A 24,313-nucleotide genomic window follows, 5' to 3' on the forward strand; every position below is an offset into this window, starting at 1 on the left:
CGTGTCGTCGCACTCTTCATCGTTTTTTCAAATTTTTTTGACCTTTACGATGGTCTCGAAATTTACGATGCAAAGTTCAAATAAATATTCCGGTACTTCAACTTTCTGCGTGTAGGTGGATCAGTTTGAAAATCACAAAAACAATTATTGCATGGTGAAGATTTTATTGCGGAAATGTGGAGAGTTACTCCTTATAAATAAGGCCATGAGAGTAAACATCTCGTACCCCTATATTGCGAATCTTCTCAGGGTTTGATTTGGCATAATTAATGCAAAATATTTGAGTAGAAAAAAACGAATTTACCCAAAAATAAGCATTTTGCAAATTTTCAAGAGCTCGGTAGAACTTGAGAAAAGTGTTCTTGGATTTTGACATTGCCATTATTGGTGGATGTAGAATCTCAAATACAGATATTGTATTTTGGAGGTTCGTAATTCTTCGCAAAAGCTAGTGCGAAAAACCCCCAATTTTATTGAAAATACTCGTAGTTTTACTTTAGGGAAACCTCCGGAGCTGAAATTTTTCAGTTCAATTTTCAAGTCAAAATGAGAATCTCCACTGAATTTGGCCAAAATCCTCGGACATTTTTTTTTCGCGAGCTACCCTATTGATATCAGGGTAACCGCATTCGTGTGCAATTGAGCATACCTATCTATGTACTTGGTGGATTGCCAAAGTAATTTCTTGTTTACTTTACAATAATGCGATTAATTTGATATTTTTAGATGCATTGGTGGGAGCGAGAAAATTTTGTAAATCGATAAGATTTCGCGTTTTACGAGTAAGTAAATACGTGCCTAAAAGTATCAACAATTTTGCTCTGAACGAACTGTTCAAACCGCATCATTTCGGTGCAGAAGTTTACCAGAGTAGGTACCTTTGTGTTTGGTGTTTCAAGAGTTTTGCTTCAAAAAACAGGTAAGAATGTAAAGATGAATTGATATAGAAAAATATTCAGTTTTTTCTTTTTTCTCAATCAAACGTAGCGTAGATAATCAATCATTTTGAAATATTCAAAAAAAAAATCAACGTGTGAGTACCTTAAGAATATTTTCTTTGATTACAAATTAGTAGGTACATAATTATGTTGAATTTTACATTTTTTTTAAACCAATCAAAAAGTGGAAGGAGAAAAGTGGAAATATTGACTTATAGATATTCTATTTCTGACCATTCTGAAGCCTCCAGGGCAATTTTGATCCCTTCGAAATTGAAAATTTTCTCTAGGAAGCGCGAGGAAATCAATTTGGAAAGCTGAAAACCAGAAACCAGGTCAAGGCTAACCTACCTACTCTTGATCTGAGTACACATATTAAAATGTGTATAACAAAATTTGGATTTGGAGGATTCAGACAAGATACATCCATTCTAGCAAAATGTCAAAAAATTTCCAGCACTTCAGATGCCCACCTGGAAATCAGCTCGGTTGTTGGAGAACCCTTCCAACAGGTCGAGGGTGAATCTCAACTAGATTTTTATCTATTTCCACGCTTTTTGGAGAAATCGAAAACGCGCTGGAGGCTCCAGAATGGTCAGATTCGGTTCTAGGGAGTTGATATTACTTCTAGGATGATTTATATCCCATTTTAACTGAATAAGTATTATAGGCGGGTAATTTTCAAAAAAAAAGGTCAATTTTGATATGCATTTTTTTGAAAAATTTCAACTGGGAATCATTTGTATAGGTTCCGCAGATCCCTTTTCTAGTGTTGGCCTCAATTCAATCCCCCCACAGTGGGACCTGACCCCCCCTAAAACGGCGATATAATTGGGATTCAACTCTCATCGATGTGTAAAATGTCGATTGATATGTTTTCGAGGTCGTAGGATTCAAATACAGAGTTGTTTTTTTTTGTAGAGGTGGATGGTGAGGCGTGAGGAGGGGGAAAATGTCAAATTTTGCTTATATTATTTTCGTGTAATATGTCGATATGTTTTCGAGGCCGCAGAGTTCGAATCCGGAATTATTTTTTTGGTAGGGGTGGTGGTGAGGTGTAGGGAGGGGGAAATATCAAATTTTGCTTATATTATATTATTGTGTAATATCGCACCTCGGGAGTAATAAGGTCACATCTCAAAAAAATGAAATTTTACTGGAGAGTGATTTTCTTTTTTTTGAAAACTTGATTCATTATTTTTATCAACTTATAATTAATTGTGAGGAATGAATAGCACCTCATTTTAAAGATCTGGTATCTTACCTTCATTTAGCATAAGAACACATTGAAAAATAAAATCTTAAAGAGGAAATATTTCAATGTTTGGAAAACATTTTGAGTTATAACCTTTCATTAAAGTTGATGTGGAGGCGAAAGGAAGCGCCCAAAAAAAATTTCATGACATCAAAGTTGTATAGAGAATTAAATTTCCAATGGACATAATGACGTTAGTTTTTTTCTAGAGTGCTTAGTAGTTTTTGAGTTTTTCTCAAAAAACTAAAATTTCATGATATGTGCAAATTTATTTTTCTGAAAAGTGATCAATTTTTTAAAAAAATTTCCATTTGGTACAAACTCAATAAAAAATGCACTCCTTGTGACTATTTCTAACTGACAAACATTCAAAACAATCACAACTATTTGTTAACACTTTGTATGTACAAAATTTGCTCAAAAAAGGTGGAGTTTTTTGAGATGTACCCTTGTAACTCCAAACAACTTGCAATGTTGTTGAGATTTTGAGTTAGGCCATTTGCGTTTTTTACAAGATCTAGATAATGTACCCAACTCAAAGTGTAATTTTTGGTTGAGGGGGGTCATACTGTAAGCTCGTAAGCTCGTTACCTACCTACGTTATCTCACCTGTACCCCCCTCGTACCTACCTACCAACTCTATGTACGCTATGTACACTGTCTGTACAATGTAACACTAAAAATATATTCATTTCCATTGTGTGTAACGTTCTAGTATGTTTGTTCTCTCGTTTCATCTCGATTAAACTACGTTACAAGTGGCGACCCTTGCCAGTTTTTATCTTGTTAAACTTTGCTTTTGGGTAATTTTTGTGCGATTTTCATAATTTTTTCGAGCAATTTTTTTACATAAGTGCGTAATTTGTCGTCATAATGGCTCCCAACGACGACAACGCGGTCGTTATACCGAAAATCGTGAAATTTACGTTACCGGATTTTAATCCACACGATCCGAAAACCTGGTTCTCTGCTGTTGAACACATTTTTTCCACGAACTCTGTAACTACAGAAAAGGAGAAATTCTCGAATTTATTGCAGCATCTCGATGGCACACAACTCGCCTATATTTGCGATATCATTGGTGACCAAACTAATGAAACGAAATTTACAAACGCTAAAGATCGCCTCATCTCTGTCCATGGTAAAAGTCGAGCTCAAGAAATCACTTCTCTTCTGAGAGATACGACTATCGAAGAAGGTATGAAACCAAGTATAGTACTTACTAAATTAAAAAATCTCGCCGGTGCTACGTTTGATAATGATTTGCTGCGTGAAATATGGCAAAAAAAATTACCTCAGCGAATCCGAGAAATCGTATCTGCCACCGGAGGTACTCTCGACAAACAAGCTGAAATCGCCGATCGTGTATTCGAGACATACGAAATATCCTCTCAAACCAGTGCCGTTTTCGCTTCTACCTCGACTCAGAGCAACGTATCTCAGCCAACAGTAAACTCAGTTACCTCCAATACGACATTAGACCTTCTTCTGAGTATGATGAAAAATCTTCAAGCTCAAGTCAATACCATCCAGGCTGAGAATCGTGAACGTGAAAGTAGATCGCGATATAGAGGACACCAACGTAGTCCAACACCTCGACGCACCTCCAGATCTGCTTCTCGCGGTAGGACACGTATGTACGGCGACCAGTGTTGGTATCACCATCGCTGGGGTAAAGATGCTCGTAATTGTGACCCAGCGTGTAAGTTTTACCAAAAAAACGAGTAGATGCTGCCCAAAATGTGGCGAATCCGGCAGCTGGGAAATTTCCAAAATCGCCACGGTTATTTGTGTATGAAAGAGGTACCAAGCTTCAATTCCTCGTCGATTCCGGCTCCGACGTTTCTATTTTGCCAAAGAAACACCTTGGCCTAACAAAAGAGTCATTAATTTTTGCTGATTATACTCTGAATGCTGCGAACGACACGCCTATAGCAACGTATGGCCTCTCTCCTCTTCGAATCGACATAGGCCTAACCAAAAAGTACTATTGGAATTTCGTAGTGGCTGATGTTGACGTTCCTATTCTCGGAGCTGACTTTTTACAGTACCACCATCTTATACCTGATTTAACGAAGCGTCGCATCTACGATGGTATAAATTTAGCCAGTACTATTTGCTCCGAACGTCAATCTGGGACCCCAGCTGTACATTTAGTTCAAGGTGAACCTAACGATTCTCGGATAAAGGATCTACTCGCTCGTTTTCCTGCCCTCACCCGCCCTCCAAGGTACCACGAGAAACCTAACCATGATGTTCTCCACTACATTCACACTCATGGACCACCAGTCCATGCCAAAGTTCGCAGATTGAGACCTGATATTTCTAACCAGGTGAAAGCTCAATTTGATTCCATGGTTGAGGTTGGTACTTGTTCACCTTCGAGTAGTGAGTGGTCCTCTGGTCTTGTTGTGGTGGAAAAAAAGAAAGATCTACGAATCGCAGGTGATTATCGCCGACTCAACGAACGCACCATTTCTGATCGTTACCCATTGTCTGATCTACGAGACGTAACTGATAAATTAGATGGTAAATATGTTTATTCGTGTATTGATTTAGTGAGAGCTTTTTTTAACATCCCTGTTTATAAAAAACACATAAAAAAAACTGCTATTATTACGCCTTTTGGCCTTTTTGAATATAATAGGATGCCATTTGGCTTGAAAAATGCGCCTGCTACCTTCCAACGCTTCATTAATGCTGTGCTTTCTGGCCTAGATTTTATTTTTTGTTATATGGACGACATCCTTGTTTTTTCCGAATCCGAATCTCAACATTTAGAACACCTCCGCATCCTTTTCGAGCGTTTGAATCAATTTGGTCTGGTGATAAATTTGAAAAAATGTCGTTTCTTCTGTTCTGAGGTTAATTTCCTAGGCCATAAAATTGGAACTGGTGTTTTCCAGCCTACTGAAGAACGAATCGAATTCATAAAGCAGCTTTCCAAACCTGCTACAATCACTGCTTTGCGACGAGTAATTGGTATGCTAGGGTTCTATCGGAAGTTTTGTAAAAATGCAGCTCAGCTCTTGGCACCTTTCAACGAAATCCTCAAAGGTCATCCGAGGAAAAATGACAAATCTCCGGTACCCTGGACGCCTCAGCTAGAAAAAGACTTCGAATGCGCCAAACAAGCATTCGCTAATTTCGTCCTACTCCACTTTCCTACCAAGAAAGCTTCATCTTTTCTTCTCACCGCAGATGCTTCAGGTGTGGCTGTTGGAGCTATCCTAGAGCAAGTTGTCAATGGTGAACGTCAACCTCTTGGTTTCTACTCTGCTAAACTCGATGATAAGCAACAGCAGTGGAGTACCTATGATAGGGAACTTTTTGCAGTGTATTCAGCAGTTGATCATTTTGCCTACATGATTGAAGGTCGTCCGTTTACGATTGTGACTGACCATCGGCCTCTATGCCACTTGTTCACTACCAAAAAGCCCATTAAAATCGAAAGGCGTTCCAGATGGGCTGAATTTATTTCTCAGTACTCCACTGACATCGTACATGTCACTGGAGCCTTGAATATTGTTGCTGATGCACTGAGTCGTCCTGAGGTTCATTCGTTGTCTACTGTCCCCTTGTCTACTCAAATTGCAGTCGCTCAGGAGGCGGATGAGGAGATTAGGAAAATTCGTACTGAAGGTTTTCGTCAGCACACTCTCAAGGAAGTCCTTGTCAATGATAATCAGTCAATCTTGTGCAGTGAATTCAAGGGAAAACTCCGACCTATCATCCCAAAAAAGCTTCGTCAAGAAGTCTTCTCAAAGCTGCATGATACTGATCATTCAGGGAAAAGGGCCACTCTCAGGAAAATAGGTTCGAGGTACTTCTGGCCGAACATGAATAGGGATATCAAATCCTGGACGAAAACCTGTCACAAATGTCAGCTTGTTAAGACATCTCGCCATACTACATCTCCGCTCCAACCTTTCCCTCCTGCTGACCGTTTCCAGCATGTTCACCTTGACATTGTGGTTTTGGAACCCTGTCAAGGCTACAAATATTTACTCACCATGGTGGATAGAGCTACACGATGGATCGAGGTAATTCCAATTAAGAACATGGAGGCAGAGACAGTAGCGACGAAATTCTTCCAGAACTGGGTATCTAGGTATGGAGTTCCCCTCAAAGTGACAACGGATCGCGGTGCCCAGTTCCAAAGTCAACTTTTCGCCGGATTGTGTAGGCTAATTGGCACTCATCAGCTCTGTACCTCAGCCTATAATCCCAAGGCCAACGGAATGGTGGAAAGAATCCATAGACGTTTGAAGGAGGCTCTCCGCTCCTATGGTAAAAATTGGATAAATAACTTACCGATCGTCCTTCTGGCCTTGAGGGCTGCACCTAGAGAGGAAGGGGGAGTCAGTTGTGCCGAGATGGCTTTTGGCAGAACTCTCATACTCCCTGGTGAGTTATTCAATCAGCAGCCAAGTCCAGCTATTCAGGATGAGAGTCGTTTTGTTTCTAATCTTCGTGAGTCTATTCGTAAAATGTCTCCAACTCCTGTTAAGTGGAAGGACTCTCGGAAAATTTTTGTTCATCCTGACCTAGATACCTGTGAGAAAGTCTATGTTCGTCTCGATCGAGTAAAACTCCCCTTGGAGGCACCTTATGAAGGTCCATTTAAGGTGAGGAAGAGGAAGAGGAAGTATTTTGTTGTTGATAGGGATGGTAAATCTGACGTCATATCTATCGATCGATTGAAGCCAGCTTATGAGATGATCAACGATGCCAAGCTGGAGGAACTCCAAACAGCTAAAACTCCAATCTTGAAGAAAAAAGTCAGTTTTTATTCAGAGTTACCAGCTGATGAAATTTTGTCTGCTGTTGAGCCTCATTCGTCAGTTTTGTCTTCAGCTCCTTCCCCTCCTCCTCCTCCTCCTCCACCTCCTTCGGTCGTTTCTAAGCCCCTTTCGTCAACCAAGTCAAAAAAAGTCACCTTTGACTTACCTAAAACAACCTCTTCAGGTAGACAGTTTAAAAAGCCAGTAAGGTATCAGGCTGCAAGATAATTTTCATTCAATTTTTTCTCTTCTTTCAAAGCTTATTTTCGATGTATCATGCATCTCAATTTTTGAAATTATTTTTATTTCCATTTCTTGTCATCGTCTACTTAATTTGTTTTCGATTATTTTTTGCTATTTTCGCGATGTTTTTAATTCATTTTTTACATTATTTTGCATTTATTTTACTATTGTATTTGATTTTTTTGAAAAAAAATTACGTTTTAGAATTTTTATTATGCGTTTTAGCATTTATTCTATTGGTTTTACGTTATTATTGTCATGTTTCGCATTTTTAAAATGATATTTTGCTGAAATTTATTATGTTTTTTTTTTTTAAGTTGTATTCTATCAACATTTATTTGGGTACATTTTTTTGCAAATTGTTTATTGGAATGATTTTATTTTATAATGTGTTTAAATAGTTACCATTAGATTTAAGATATTTTATTTTTATTTTAAAAAAAAAAAAAATTTGAAAAAAAAATTTAAATGTTTTAAAAAGACAAAAAAATGTTTTATTATATTTATTTTGCAAATTGTACTTTAGCATGGGTTAACTTATCCTATTTAATTGTTTTTTTAATTTGTTATTTTATATTGTACGCGATTTTCTTTTTTTCTCTAAGGGGGGAAGAATTGTAAGCTCGTAAGCTCGTTACCTACCTACGTTATCTCACCTGTACCCCCCTCGTACCTACCAGTAGATATAAAATGTATTTCCTGGCACTGGAGTAAGAATTCTTACAATACTTTTTAAATTCAAAAGTATGTGGAAACTTATGTGAAAAATTTCACATAAACCTTCACATAGTTTTTCATTCAATCAAATGCGAAAATATTTACAAAACTTAGATATTGAAATGAAATGCAAAATTTTTTGCAATACTTAAACATTTCAAACAAATGCAAAAATTTCATCAAAACCTAAACATTTCAAACAAATGCAAAAATTCATTCAAAACTTAAACATTTCAATGAAATGCAAAAATTTCATCAAAACTTGAACATTTCAATGAAATGCAAAAATTCAAATTCTTTCAAAACTTAAACATTTCAAACAAATGCAAAAATTCATTCAAAACTTAAACATTTCAATGAAATGCAAAAATTCATTCAAAACTTAAACATTTCAAACAAATGCAAAAATTTCATCACAACATTACCATTATACCACTAGTTAAAGAAAACATTATCTCTAATAAAGCGGTAACACAAACACCAACACCTTTATCATAGAAACTGATTCTTTTAACTAATGAATTTTTTCCACTGTGAACGAATTTTTTTGCATTTGAAGTACACCATCTTTTAGAAATTGATCCATTAGTTAAAGAAATCAATTTCAATAATAAAATGAATAACTATAATAAAATGGATAACCAAGCACCTTTAAGAACATGTGAGAAGTGTATGTGTAAAATTACATACAAGAACTATGCCAGACATTTAAAAACAAAGAAACACAATGAAGTCAAGATTAATGTGAAAGAATTAAAGACGGAATTGAAGTGGTATGGAATGAAAAATGTTGATAAAATGAAAAAATCAGATTTGTTAGTGAACAAAGATAAAATCAAGGCTATTAATATTGATAGAGAAAAATTGTTGAAATTATCAAAAAAGAAATTGATTGAGTTTATTCAGGATAACAATTTCAATATTAATAAACAGTTGAGAAAAGATCAAATAGTAGAAAGGTTACTCGATTTTCACTCAAATAAAACATTACCTCTGCCCAAATGGGAATTTGTGGATGAAAATTTTAAATCAAGACATGCTCAATTTGATATGAAAAATAACTGGGATATTAAAGATATGTCAAAGTTTTTACATTTTATGAAAAAACATGTTAGTTCTTTACTTCAAGAATGGATGAAAAAGCATAGTGGTATTAAAGTGAATTTTTGTGTTTCTGCAACTTATGTAGACACTCGAGATGAAACAAAAATTGCATACAAACATTTGCAAACTAAGAATGATAGAATTACTAATAGAAGTGAATTAACAAATGGAATTTCAACTTTAATGAAGAGTGTACTTGATAGACATGAAAATATCATTGATGAATTAACAGGTAGTCCATGGCGAATAATATCAATCAATAGTTTTAGAGTAAATATAAACAAATATGACCCGCTTAGAGCAAGTTCCTATATTGATCTTCCAAAAATTTTAAAAGATAAGAAAGCAATTATAAATGTTAAAAATACTGATAATAAATGCTTTTTATGGTCACTTTTAGCATGTTTATATCCTGCAAAAGATAATCCACAAGAAATAATAAAGTACAAAGCATATGAGAAAACTTTTGATAAAGCTTTGAAAGATATTGAATTTCCGATGAAAATTAAAGACATAGAGAAATTTGAAAATAAAGTGAATGAATTGAAATTGGTAGAAGGTGGATTATCTATTAATGTTTATCATCATGATGATCGTTATAAAATTTATCCCTTACATATTACTAAAGAAGAGAAAACAAAACATGTTGATTTATTGTATTTATGTGAAGAGAGTAATGATAGAAATACTCACTACTGTTGGATTAAGGATCTAACAAAATTGATTAAAAGTCAATTAACCAAAAACACTCAAAAAATACATTTTTTGTGCAAAAGGTGCCTTTGTCATTTTTACAGTGAAGTTAAATATTTAGAACATAGAGAAAGCTGTAAAGTACATGATCCAGTTGCAGTAAAACTTCCTCTTAAAAGTGATAACATTTGTGAATTTACAAACTATAATCGATCAATGAAAATTCCTTTCACAATAATAGCTGATTTTGAGTGTATACTTAGAAAACTTGAAAAAACTAAAGTAGAGGAAGATGCTAAAACGCAAAAAATTCAAGAGCACGTACCAATTAGTTGTGTTTATTACATTTTATATGAGAATGGAGAAATATCAGAGAACATGTTTGAATATTTTGGAAGTAATACCCCTCAAGTATTGTGTGAAAAATTATCAGAAGATGCAGTACGTATTGCTAATGAATACATATATAATTGTAAAAAAATGAAGAAACTGACCAATATACAAAAATGTGAATATAAAGAAGCAACAATATGTCATATTTGTGAAAGAAAATTGAGTGATTTCCCACCTATGATGGAAAAAAATATTAATAAATTGAGAAAAGAAATAGAAATTACTTCAAATATTTTAAAGTATCATGATGATCAAACACTGACTGATAGACTAGAGAAATTAGAATTAGATTTGAAAGAGAAATTAGATGATGAAGAAAAAAATAAAAAGAAAGTTCAGGATCATGACCATATAACAGGTGAATATAGAGGTGCAGCTCATAGTCTTTGCAACTTGAATTACAATGTACCTAGTTTCATACCCGTCTTGTTTCACAACTTTTCTGGTTATGATTCCCACTTATTAGTCAAAGAATTTGCTGGAACTACAGATAATTTAAAACTAATTCCAAATAATGAGGAATCTTACATCAGCTTCTCAAAAGTTGTAAAGTTTCAACACTATTCAGGAAAAGAGGGTAAAATAGAACTTAGATTTTTAGATTCATACAAATTTCTATCTGAACCACTTTCTAAATTGGCTAAAAACTTGGAAATGTGTCATTTCAAAAATTTAAAGAAATGGTTTGATAATACAGTACCACCTGGAAATGATTCATTGTTCAATTTGTTGACTGAAAAATTGGCTTACCCTTACGATTATATGGACTCATTAGAAAAATATGATGAGGAAGAGTTACCATCTAGGGGAAATTTCTACAACTCCTTGAATGATGAACATGTAGATGAACAGGAATTTTTACGTGCTCAAAAAATTTGGGAACATTTCAACATTAAAAATCTAAAAGAGTTTACAATGTTGTACAATAAAATTGATGTACTCTTGCTAGCAGATGTGATTGAAAATTTCAGAAAAACTGCACTTGAAATTTACAAGTTAGATCCACTTTGGTATTATACTACCCCCGGATTTGCTTGGGATTGCATGTTGAAAACAACAAAACAAAAATTGGAATTGATAACTGATGTAGACATGTTGTACATGTTTGAAAATGCCAAGCGTGGTGGAATTTCCCAATGTTCAAATAGATATGAAAAAGCCAATCATAAGTACATGGGTGAAAAATTTGATAAAAATAAAGAATCAACATTCATTCAGTATTTGGATGCAAATAATTTATATGGATGGGCTATGAGTAAACATTTACCATATGGAGGGTTTTGGTGGGCAAATCCAAACGATTTTACTTACAGTAGAATTTTGAAAATGAGAGATAACCAAAGCAAAGGATATCTGTTTGAAGTTGATTTAAGCTATCCAGAAACATTACATGATTATCATTCTGATCTACCTTATTGTGCAGAAAATATTATTGATGAAAATAGACTTCCTAAATTATTCACAACATTATATGATAAGAAGAAATATGTTTTACATTATTTGAATCTTAGACAGGCTCTTGAAGCAGGTTTGAAATTGGAAAAAATTCACAGAGTTATTCAATTCAACCAATCAGATTGGATGAAAGTATATATTGATAAAAATACAAAGCATAGACAAAATGCAAAAAATGAATTTGAAAAAGACTTTTTTAAATTGATGAATAACTCGGTGTTTGGTAGAACAATGATGAATGTGCGAAATCATGTGGATATAAAATTGATTAGTGAAGGTAAAAAATATACAAAGTATGTTTCAAAACCAAATTTTGTAAAATCAACATTTTTTGCAGAAGATCTTGCAGCTGTTCACATGAAAAAAACTCACATCAATTTCAATCAACCAATTTATGTGGGTGTTTCTATTTTAGATATTTCAAAAACATTGATGTATGATTTCTATTATAGGTTGAAGAGAGAATATAAAAATGATGTTAAACTTTTGTATACTGATACAGACTCATTAATTTTGTCAATAAAAACGCCAGACTTTTACAGTGATATGAAAGGAATGATTGATGAATTTGACACATCAGACTATCCTGAGAATAATATATATGGTATTCCTCAAGTTAATAAAAAAGTTATTGGTAAATTCAAAGATGAAATGAAAGGAAAAAGTATTGAAGAATTCATAGGGTTAGCTTCTAAATTGTACTCCATCAAAGTATTTGAAGAAGATGAAAAGAAAAGAGCAAAAGGAGTGAAGAAACATGTAATCAAAAATCAAATCACCCATAATGATTATAAAGAATGCTTAGAGAAGAAAATAACAAAGAGTTTCAAGCAGAAAATTATACAAAGTAAAAATCATAATATTTACACATTTGAACAAGATAAAAGAGGTTTATCTCCATTTGATGACAAGAGATGTATATTTGACAATGAAACTTTACCTTGGGGACATTATAAACTAGAAGTAGAAAGACAGAATTTTATCACACATTTGAAAACTCTCTCTTCACTAATATAAATAACTTTGGTTAAAATTTTTTTTTTCCTTATTATAAAATAATAATATGATCAATAATGAAAAGGGACATCTTAAATTATTACTCTCTCATGTAAATTGGTATGATGTTTCAAGTAATCAGGAACTATCAGAAAATTTAATCAGAGAATTCAAAGACAAAGTATATTGGTTTGCAATTTCAGTTCATCAAAAACTGTCACAAGATTTCATTAGGGAATTCAAAGACAAAGTATATTGGTTTGCAATTTCAGTTCATCAAAAACTGTCAGAAGATTTCATTAGGGAATTCAAAGACAAAGTAAATTGGGAAGAAATTTCACGTTATCAAAAACTATCAGAAAATTTCATAAGGGAATTCAAAGGCAAAGTAAATTGGGAAGAAATTTCACGTTATCAAAAACTATCAGAAGATTTCATCATGGAATTTAAAGATTGTGTAAATTGGCATTGGATTTCAGGTCATCAAAAACTGTCTGAACATTTCATTAGAGAATTCAAAGATCAAGTAAATTGGCATTGGATTTCATGCCATCAAAAACTGGCTGAAGATTTCATTAAAGAATTTAAAGACCAAGTATGCTGGGAATGTATTTCATGGAGTCAAAAACTGTCTGAACATTTCATTAGAGAATTCAAAGACAAAGTAGATTGGAAAGAAATCTTAGAAAATCAAGAACTATCAGAAGATTTCATATGTGAATTGAAAGATTGGGTATCTAGGAAAAAAATGTAATAGTTAAAAGAATTGTTTTCTATAATAAAATGAGTTCTATTATAGAATTGGATAATTTTATAACAAATACTTTAAGGAACAATATTCAATTATTTCAAGAATCTAAGCAAAGAGTGAAAACATACAACATTGAGGATGCTCTTTCTCCTGAAGTTGTGAATGATTTTAAAAACATGGACAAGTTTCAATTTTCAGAAAGCATATTGATGTTATATTTGAGAACGAGAGAAAACTTGATGAAAACAAATGTGAATACATATTTGAATGAAATGAAAAAAATCATTCCTTATGAGATTATGAAGGAAGCTTCACAGAGATTTGGTCTCATATGCAATGTATCAAAAAAAGAGTATTATCCATCCAAAAGGTGTCAAAACTGTGGAAGTACTCGAGAATTTTTCAAAGATCGAGATAATATTTTAATATGCAAAAAATGTTTTGCCGAGGTAATTCACTACAAACATAATTCTAAACCTCATTGCTTCAAGAAACAAAATTCAAACTACAATAGGTTAAGTAATTTCAAAAAGTGTTTGGAGAAATATCAAGGAAAACAAACTGATTTTATAAGTCCAGAGGTTTATATACATTTACAAGAAGCTTTATCTACATTTGGACAAGTGAAAAAATCAACTGTTTTTTATTTCTTGAAAGAACTAGGTTATCATAAACACTATGACGATTATATTCTAATTCATTCTAATTTAACAGGGCAGAAACCAAGTGATATTTCCCATTTAGAACAACAACTTCTAAATGATTTTGAAAAATTTTCCAATCAATTTGATTTGATAAATAGCCATAGAAAAAACTTTATAAATATGAAATTTCTTTTACATAAATTAATGTTGAAAGATGGTCACAATTTTGATCCAGAAGATTTCATTTCACTTGGCAACAAGAGGGAATGTGATGAAATATGCAGAAAAATATTCCTTTCTTTAGGATGGAAATATTCATCTAATTAACTGCTTTGTTCTTTTAGAACACTGTTCTAAAAGATATTACCACTTTTTATAATTTTTTGTAACCACTAAAGCTGTATAAAACTCATTGTTTGGACTCACACATCTGTACGCATTTTGATCTGTAAAAGTTAGATTTTTGATTTCAATAAACAAGTCTGTGGTACGAATTCGCTCATTAGAAATGATGGATTCATTGTTATAATTGAACCACTTATTATTTGACTGAAATTTCTCAAAATTATAAACACATTCAATTTTTGTATTGACTCCCTCTGTTTCCATAAGCAATTTTACCCAAGTTTTTGTCACCAAATGCTGTTGACTCTTTAAATTTTGCTGCGACACTACCAAATAATCATAGTAATAGTTACTTGAAGATTCACCAAATTTTTTTGTTCTAATTCAACACATGTATTGTCCTTCATTTATAACTTTCAAAAATGATACAACCTCAACCTTTTTCTTCGATGTTGAATTCAAATATTCAAATTTATTGATACTTAAACGTTCTGGAATGTCAAAAGGAACATCTTTAAGCCATTCCAGCTGATACACAAATTCTTGTTCTGAAAATGTAACGTTACAAAATAGTGTAACTCCCTCATTGTTGACTATTTTTTGAGATCTAAAGAATAAATCATGTTCTTGTAAAGTTGATACAAAAAGGGTAAACAGAATAATACCAGCACACTTCATTTTATAATAGGAAAAAAAATTTTTCTACTATAAATGAGCAATAATTACAATTTAGTAAATGAAAATGTTAATATAAGAAAGGAATTGAAGGCAATGTATCAGGCAAGTAAAGCAGGTAAAATTTATAAGCAAGAAGTATTAGAAGAACAGTTTAAACCAATCATTACACCACTAGAAAAAATTAGAAACCAAATAACTCAAAATGTTCCAGAAACCTTCCAAATACCTTCCCAAAATCTTCCAGAAACCTTCCCACAACCTACCCAAAATATGCTTGAGTGGAATAGTTCTCATGAAAATGTTCTTGGCGAAATAGCAAAACAATATTTACAATTTTATGCTGCTGATGATAAAAAAGAAATTTGTGATACTACTTTTGGGATTCGATATGATCCAGACATTAATAAATGGATGATTGGCAATGAAGAAATTAATTTTAATGGTAATAACATCAAGTTTAAAGGTGGTATTGAATTTAAAGGAACTCATGGTTTATGGCAGTTGTTGACATTAAAAAATCCAGATCCAAATGAGTATGATTCTGAAGATTTAAAGGATTTTTGGAAAATTATTGATAAAACCAGTAGTTATAAACAAAATAATAATCCATCTTCCAGAGTGAAATCAAGTTGTGGAATCAAATACATTTCTGTAATAAAACCTTTACTGGATAAATATCTGAAAAAGGGGGGAGGGTTGTATCAAAGTGATAGCATAGATAGTTATCTAGAAAAATTAATCACAATTTACTCAGAGATTCAAAAAGGATCTTTAGATGGTAAGGCAATAGTACCAATTTTAAATCATCTCAAAAAAATGAATTTGTATGCCAACACATCTGGGGATAAATATATTTATTGGGATAACTTGCCTGAATTGTTTGATAAATTAGTTGTTTTGTATGGTGAAAAGAAAGCTGGAAATTCCAACCCTCATTTAAGAAATGAAATTGTTAGGATTTTGCAAGAACTTAAAGAACTTTGAAAAAAAAAATTTCCTATTATAAAATGAATAGTGACTCTCCATGTAGTAGTGAAGGAAATAATTCTAATACACAAAGTGGGAGAACAAGCTCCCAGCATCAAAATATGAAAACATGTATTTTCTTGATGACGATTCTCTTGAAAAGTATTTGGAAATTTAGAAAAAAAGTGATTAGACGCAAAAAGAAGAAATGATATTTTTTTTTCTGTAATAAACATGAATAGTAACAACTTTAAAACTATATTGAATGACAAAATTCGACAAAGAATTCCCAAGGTGATGTTTGATGGTGAAGTGAAAGAAGGTAGTGGTATGTTGGGTACAGTTGCAAATTGGGCAATAAAGAAGCTTCCATTACCTCCCATGCATTTAGAAGATCATAATTTTACTGGACCCTGGACAAATCCAACTTTACAAATATTGAAAGGAGTTGAACCAAGAAATAAACTGGATTATGCATCTAGGAGACATGATGTTGCTTATGAATTGATGGAAGATCCTGCTGAACTTCATGAAGCTGATTATATATTACAGAGAGAAGCTTCAAATATTGCACGTGATAAAGATACAAGTAAAAAATTGGAAAAACAAGCTCAGCTTGTGGATGCTGTCATGGGTGCAAAAAGGTACTTTGGTACCGGTATGAAAAAGGAAAATTATGAAAAAATTCCTGTCAATTTAGATGAAAAAGAGCAACTGTTAATTCTAGAGGGAATAAAGTTAGGGAAACCAATTACTTTAAACTTGGATCACAAACAATTGATTCGAACAAAAAACAGTGTGATGAAAGAGACTTATTTACCAGTGACAACATATCAAAAGAAGGAAATCAGTAAAGCGCGTACTAAAAAGAAATCAGTCAAGATAAAGTTGTCTGCAAAACAATTGGAATTTATCAACACAAATAATAAAACTGGAGGTTTCTTACCTGCTCTAGTTGCTGCATTACCAGCTATAGCTGCAGCATCATCCATAATTAAAAATGGTTTTGATGCCTATAGCAATCATAGAGCAAACAATCAGTTAGTTGAAGAAGTTAAAAAAAGATATAAAGAAGAAAAACCTCTTCACAAACAACTAACTGATATACTAGAGGAACCAGTAAAGTCTGGTACAGGTTTGGAAAACAACGAAAAGGTTTTGCAATTTATAAATAATTCTAAAGATATCAAATTAGCTATGAAGAAAGTAGGAAAAGGATTATATTTGAATCCAGCTTCTCATCGAAAACCTGTTGAAGGTGAGGGGTTATATTTAAATCCGGCTTCTCATCGAAAACCTGTTGAAGGTGCTGGGGTTAATGTGAAAGCAAAAAAAAAAAAGAGGAAGGGAGGTTAATAAAAATTCCTATTAAACCCTTATCCAATATGGAACTAGAATTATATGCAAAGGAATTGTGTATACCTTATTTTAGGGGAGTGTTTATGAAAGATCAACTACCAAAACAAATTGGAAGAAATGAAAGCATGATTATCAATTTAGATGATTCTATTGGACCGGGATCTCATTGGGTTTGTTTTTTCAAGAAAGATGATTATATAATTTATTTTGATTCTTTCGGTGAAAGACCTCCTAGTGAAGTACTAAACTATTTTCAAAAGAATGTATATTATAATGTTGACCAAAAGCAAAATTTCAATCAAGTTATTTGTGGACATCTTTGTTTGAAATTTTTAGCTGAGTTCTAAGTATTTTAAGAGAATTTCTCTTAAAATTACATTTCTCTAATATCCAATGCTACATAAATTTTTTCATCACCAAAATCCAACAGATTACCATCTTGATCTACAATCTGAACTACAATTTCCCTGAAAGAATGTGTATTTATTTCATAGTATAAGTAGTGATACGGGATTATCCAATATTTTTCACCTGTTGGAGCTGACCAGGGGTGGGAGTATATTACACCACCTCCTCCTTCTCCATTTTCATAATTTGTATTCACTAAATTACATTTTACTTGAATAGCAGTAAGAGGAAAAATGTCAATCATTCTATCTGAATGATGTGTTACATCTTTTTCTAAAACCCTTTCACTATAACCCAAAACTCTACAAATAGAGTTGGGTACACTAAAGTCAACTTTTTTACCTTCAGATATTATCTTTACTTTATGAGTATATGGTGTTAAATTCATTTTCAATTTATCTGCTGCACACCTTCTCTCTTTAATTGCTTGTAAGATATCTTCTACTTTGTACTTATCTCCAGGAATGTGAATGTAATGACGACACTCTTTATCTAATAACTTATCTAGATGTAAATCTTCCCTTTTTTGTATTATTGTACTTAGTTTATCAAATTCCTTTGCTTTGATTGTACTCTCTAGATTATCCACATCATAAATTCCTTCTGGAACTGTAATCATCTTCTTTTCATCTTCTGAAAGATCAAATCGTATATTTTTTCTCTCAACATTATATAAAGAGTTGAATTTTTTATCTCTTATAGCGTTGATAATATCCGTAACTTCGTAGGCACCTTCTGGAATATAAATTTCCTCGTGATTTCCTTGATCATCTACAAGATCAAACCTGTTGTTATGTTTTCTTACATTCATTAAAGAATTAAAGAGACTAAGAATGAGTAAACAAACTCCATAGAGTTTATTAGAACACAGATTAACTCTATTTTTAAATATTGTGTGAATGTAAGAAGATAAAGTTTCTCCTTTACGTTCGCCTATTAAATCAAATCTCATATTTATAATACAAAAAAAAAATCCTAATATAAATGAAGAAAAAACGTATTATAAAAGTAGTTAAAAGTGATATACCTATTGAAATTGAAAATTATGATTACAAGGAGGTGGGTCCACGATATAATAGAAATTTTCCAAATGTAATTCGAGCTGGTATATTTGGTCCATCAGGTTGTGGTAAAACCAATCTTTTAATTCAAATTCTAATGGAAATAAATACATATACCCATATTTATCTTTGCTCAAAAACATCTCATCAAGAAAAATATATTCGATTGAAAAACATAATAGATATTATCAACAGAACATCGCCAGAACAGAACATTGGTTTTAGTACTATATTACCTCAAGATTTGAAAGAACCTGAAGAAATGAAACCAAATTCAGTTATAATTTTTGACGATGTTTTGACAGACCCTCAAGATAAAATAGCAAATTTCTATCTGAGAGGAAGACATTACAATATTTCTTGCTTTTATCTAGCTCAATCCTATTCAAAATGTCCAAAACAATGTATAAGAGATAATTTTAATTTACTGGCAATTTTTATGCAAGATCTTAGAAATTCGAGACACATTTACGATAATCATGTCTCGCATTTAGTAACATTTGATGAATATTTGGAAATGTGCAATATTTGTTGGAAAACTAAGTATGGCTTTCTAGTAATTGATAAAGATTGTGATAATGTGAATGAAATTTTTAAACAAAGTTTTAAAGGATTTTTTTATATACAATAAATAAATGGAAGAAGCTAAAGAATTACATGCACCTATTAGGAAAAAATTTTGTAAAAGAAGTATTGTAACCAAAGGTATTGACGATTTATGGGCAGCTGATTTATTAATTATGGACAAATATTCCAAAGAAAATGATGGTTTTAAATATATGCTCAATGTTGAAGATACATTTTCTAAATTTGTATGGATTGAACCTTTGAAGAATAAGTCAGGCAAAGCAGCTACAGATGCTTTTGAAAATATTTTGAAAATCTCGAAAAGAAAACCCAATTTACTTCATGTGGACAAAGGTGGGGAATTTGTAAATCAAACTTTCAAGACAATGTTGAAAAAACACAACATTAAAATGTATCATACCAATAATGAGGAAAAGTCTGCAATAATTGAACGTTTCAACAGAACATTAAATCAAAAGTTGAAAATTTATTTTGAGATGAGGAAGAATTTCAGATGGATTGATATTTTACCTAAAATACTAGAAGAATATAACACAAAAGATGTTCATAGAACTATTGGTATGCCACCTATTAAAGTTGATAAGGATAATGCAGAAGAAATTTTGATGAAATTTAACAAAAATAAACCCAAATGTAAATCGAATCAGAAATTTAAGCAGGGAGATAGAGTTAGAATTTTTGCATATAAAAAAGTTTTTGATAACAAGTACAAGAATAACTGGACTAAAGAAATTTTTGTAGTTGATGAAATATTTCACACAACTCCTGTAACTTATTCTATTAAAGATACTGATGGTGAAGAAATTGAAGGGAAATTCTATAATGAAGAACTTTTAAAATCCAAGTTTTAATAAAAAAAAATTTTTCCTATTATAAATATGATACAAAATTACATTGAAAGTGAAGACTTTGTAGTCTACAGACCCTCTCCACAAGATGATATAAATAAACCAAACAGTAAAATTCGTATAAGAACATACAATGAAGATGTCATTACCCATCCACATAGAAGTGGATTACTTGTGAAAGGAATTGTTACAGTGACTAAAAATTCTGACAAGAGTGCTGTAGCAGAACTTGATTTGAAAAAAATATCATTTGTTACTAATCCACTACCACATTTATTTTCAAAAATTGAATATTTGGAATGTGATAAAATAATAGATTCAGTTGAAGAGCCAGGTGTGGTTACTACTATGAAAGGAATTGTTTCATTTGGTTCTGATTCGATTTACAATGATGGAGGCTGGAATATCTCCTCTCCAAACTCAAATGTTCTGAACAAATCTGGGTATTTTACTTTGTATGATTCTTTAGAAACACTATTTGGTTATCATGAGGATCACAAGGATTATGTATTTCACGTCCCACATGAATTAAGGTTAACAAAAACCCATCTCAATAATTATAATAATATGTTTCAAGTTGATAGTACTTTTGCAAATGAACATACTATTACTATAAAATTTACAGATGTTGCACTAATAATGTCACAGGTAAAATTGAGAAGAGAAATGGAAAACAAATGTCTAAAACAAATACTGGCTTCAAAAGATTTACCACAAATTTTTAGACATTGGGGATATGAGTTTAAAACTGGTATAACAACAAAAAAGTATACATGTGAATATACTTGTGATGGGAATCCAATATTTATTCTTATTGGGATGCAAAAAAATAGAAATGATAACATCAAAGTGGATAATAGTCAATTTGATTTATGTGGCCTTGAAAACGTTCAAGCTGTTCTCAACAATAATGAACATTATCCTAAAACTGAACTAAATATAAATAGTTCAGAAAATGATTATAATAAAATTTATCAAATGTTTAAAAATTTCAAACTAGCTTATTATGGTAATGAAGGGAAACCAATTTGTTCTATAAATGATTATGCCAACAAATATCCCATAATAGCTATTGATTGTACCTGCCAACCTGAAAGCATAAAGGAGAGTACCACAAACGTAAAATTAAAATTTAGATTCAAGGAAGCTCTTTCTGCTGATACAGTAATACACATTGTAACTATTTATAATGTTGTTTCTACTTATAACCCTTTCACAAATAGAGCTGTTGTAAATTAATCTTACATCTTTTATGAAAAAATTTTTCATAAAAAAGTTTTTTATTCACATCATTAAAGTCTGACAATATGAATATTACTTGAGTCTAAGTTACATAAAATATGTTCAATTAAGCCTTTTGAAATATTGCGATTTACTATGTCTTTAAGTTCTTTTGGTAGTTTTTCATTTTCTGAAATTGCGCACTAATTTACTTTGTCTTTGAACTCTATTATGAAATTTTCTGATAAATATTGATACCTTGAAATTCTATACCAATCTACTTTGTCTTTAAATTCTCTTATGAAATCTTAGCATCTCACGCCATGAAATTCCTCTCCAATCTACTTTGTCTTTGAATTCTCTTATGAAATACTCAGATAGATCTTGATTTCCTGAAATTTCACTCCAATCAACTTGATCTTTGAATTCTCTTATAAAGTTTTCTGATAGTGTTTGATGTTTTGAAATCCATTTAAAATCTACTTGATCTTTGAACTCTCTTATAAAGTTTTCTGATAGTGCTTGATTTCCTGAAATTTCACTCCAATCTACTTCATCTTTGAATTCTCTTATAAAGTTTTCTGATAGTTTTTGACGCCATGAAATCCTTTCCCAATTTACTTGATCTTTGAATTCTCTTATGAAATACTCAGATAGATCTTGATATCTTGAAATCTTTTTCCAATGTACTTGATCTTTGAATTCTCTTATAAAGTTTTCTGATAGTTTTTGATAACGTGAAATTTCTTCCCAATCTACTTTGTCTTTGAATTCCCTTATGAAATCTTCTGATAGTTTTTGATGAACTGAAATTTCTTCCCAATCAACATAATCTTTTATTAATTCAAGGTGGCTCTTTTCAATAGTGTTCATTATTTATTTTATAATAGAAAGAAAAAAAAATGTCAATTTGTTTTAATCAAATGCAAAAATTTCTCTTCAATAACAACCTCCACATCTGGTGGGTGCATTAGTTAAAAGAATCAGTTTCTATGATAAAGGTGCTGATGTTTGTGTTGTCACTTTATTAAGTGATAATGTTTTCTTTAACTAGTGGTATAATGGTAATGTTGTGATGAAATTTTTGCATTTCATTGAAATGTTCAAGTTTTGATGAAATTTTTGCATTTGTTTGAAATGTTTAGGTTTTGAATGAATTTTTGCATTTCATTGAAATGTTCAAGTTTTGATGAAATTTTTGCATTTGTTTGAAATGTTTAAGTATTGCAAAAAATTTTGCATTTCATTTCAATATCTAAGTTTTGTAAATATTTTTGCATTTGATTGAATGAAAAACTATGTGAAGGTTTATGTGAAATTTTTCACATAAGTTTCCACATACTTTTGAATTTAAAAAGTATTGTAAGAATTCTTACTCCAGTGCCAGGAAATACATTTTATATCTACTCCTACCTACCAACTCTATGTACGCTATGTACACTGTCTGTACAATGTAACACTAAAAATATATTCATTTCCATTGTGTGTAACGTTCTAGTATGTTTGTTCTCTCGTTTCATCTCGATTAAACTACGTTACAATACAAACCCCAAAAATGCAAAAACAACAAAATCAATTTTTTTGAGATGTCACCTTATTGCTCCCGAAGTGCGATATGTCGACTAGCGCGATAAAAGTATAGCTGTCTGGAATTTGCCCAAGCTGAAAGACAAACGAGCGCTGCACAAGCCGAAGGACTAGGTTTCTCAACGTTTTTTTCGTTTCTAGCCTTATACTAACTGGACATTATTTGCTGTTTAACCCTTAAGGCCTAGGCAAATCCTGAGATGTTATGAAAAAATGCTTTCAATTTCCTGAATAAGATCATGCCAAGTATAACTTCTACTCACATTTCACCCCCCCAGCCCCTTGAAGCCACCTTGATAATGATAGACTTATTTATTCGATTATTGTCAAAAAATAAAATTGAGGAAGGAAAAAACCTGATTGGGACAATCTTGGAACTGAATGATTTAGTTTCATTAGATGTAATGAATGAGAGAAAGCATAATTCCGAAGCCACCTCACCCCCTTTCTGGGGTGGAGCAGAGCGTTTTTTTTACAAATTTGATAAACTTGTTTCGGAAAAAAAAAAACCGAAAAAACAGAGCATGAATACGCAGAGTACATAATACGGAAATATTCTCAAGTAGGCTTGAAATGACAGAAACAAGAATTGAAAGGAACACAAATGCTCTTGAGCTATTCTCTACCCCTTGTTATCAGTAGTGATTTTTGGTGAAAACTACGAACTTTGGCCGGGGATTGTGCGAAAACTATTGGATGGATTTTCGTGGGGTTTGGTTTATTTTCCTCAGAAAACATTCAAAAGTGAGGGTATGTCGAGATATTTTTGATTTGTGTCATTTTGTGGCCGTCATTGGGAATTGAATGGAGGTACTACTGATGCTCAGATCTCCATTGGAAAAGCTAAATTAGAAAATATGGCTACATACCCTCGCTTTCAATAATACAGTATTAGCATTGGTGAAAAAAAATTGAAAGAATTTTGAAAATTCACGGAGAAATCCCCGTCTGAAGTTTAGATGGGAGCGGGTCGCAGGACATAAGTACGACTAAATTCGTTCACTAATTACACACAATCTTATGAACAAACAATGAAAATAACAAACAAATCGGCTTCATATTTCAAACGTTTTCGCAGAGGTAGAGAATACCCTTAATGGGACATAAGTTCAGGAAATCTACAATCCACCCATCAAATCTGTTTATCACACCCCATGGATATTCTTTCTCGATATTTTGTCGGTTTCCAATACAAGGGTTACATATCCATGTTTTTTCCCCCCAGGTTTTAAACGTTTTGGGTACGGTTATAGTAGGTTTTCAAGTAGGTACTCATCAA

General features: G+C 32.1%; 1 protein-coding gene across 1 annotated transcript in view; it reads left to right on the top strand.

The window, feature by feature from the left end:
- The first annotated feature begins 352 nt into the window (after positions 1–352).
- LOC135840100 (uncharacterized) overlaps positions 353–24,313 on the top strand; it is a 55,722-nt gene continuing 31,761 nt past the window's right edge. The window contains exons 1-2 of the mRNA XM_065356448.1: positions 353–427; positions 727–919. The gene's annotated coding sequence lies outside the window, so the exon portion shown is untranslated. The remainder of the gene's footprint in view (positions 428–726; positions 920–24,313) is intronic.

The sequence above is a fragment of the Planococcus citri genome, chromosome 1, assembly GCF_950023065.1.
Source record: "Planococcus citri chromosome 1, ihPlaCitr1.1, whole genome shotgun sequence".
NCBI lineage: Eukaryota > Metazoa > Arthropoda > Insecta > Hemiptera > Pseudococcidae > Planococcus > Planococcus citri.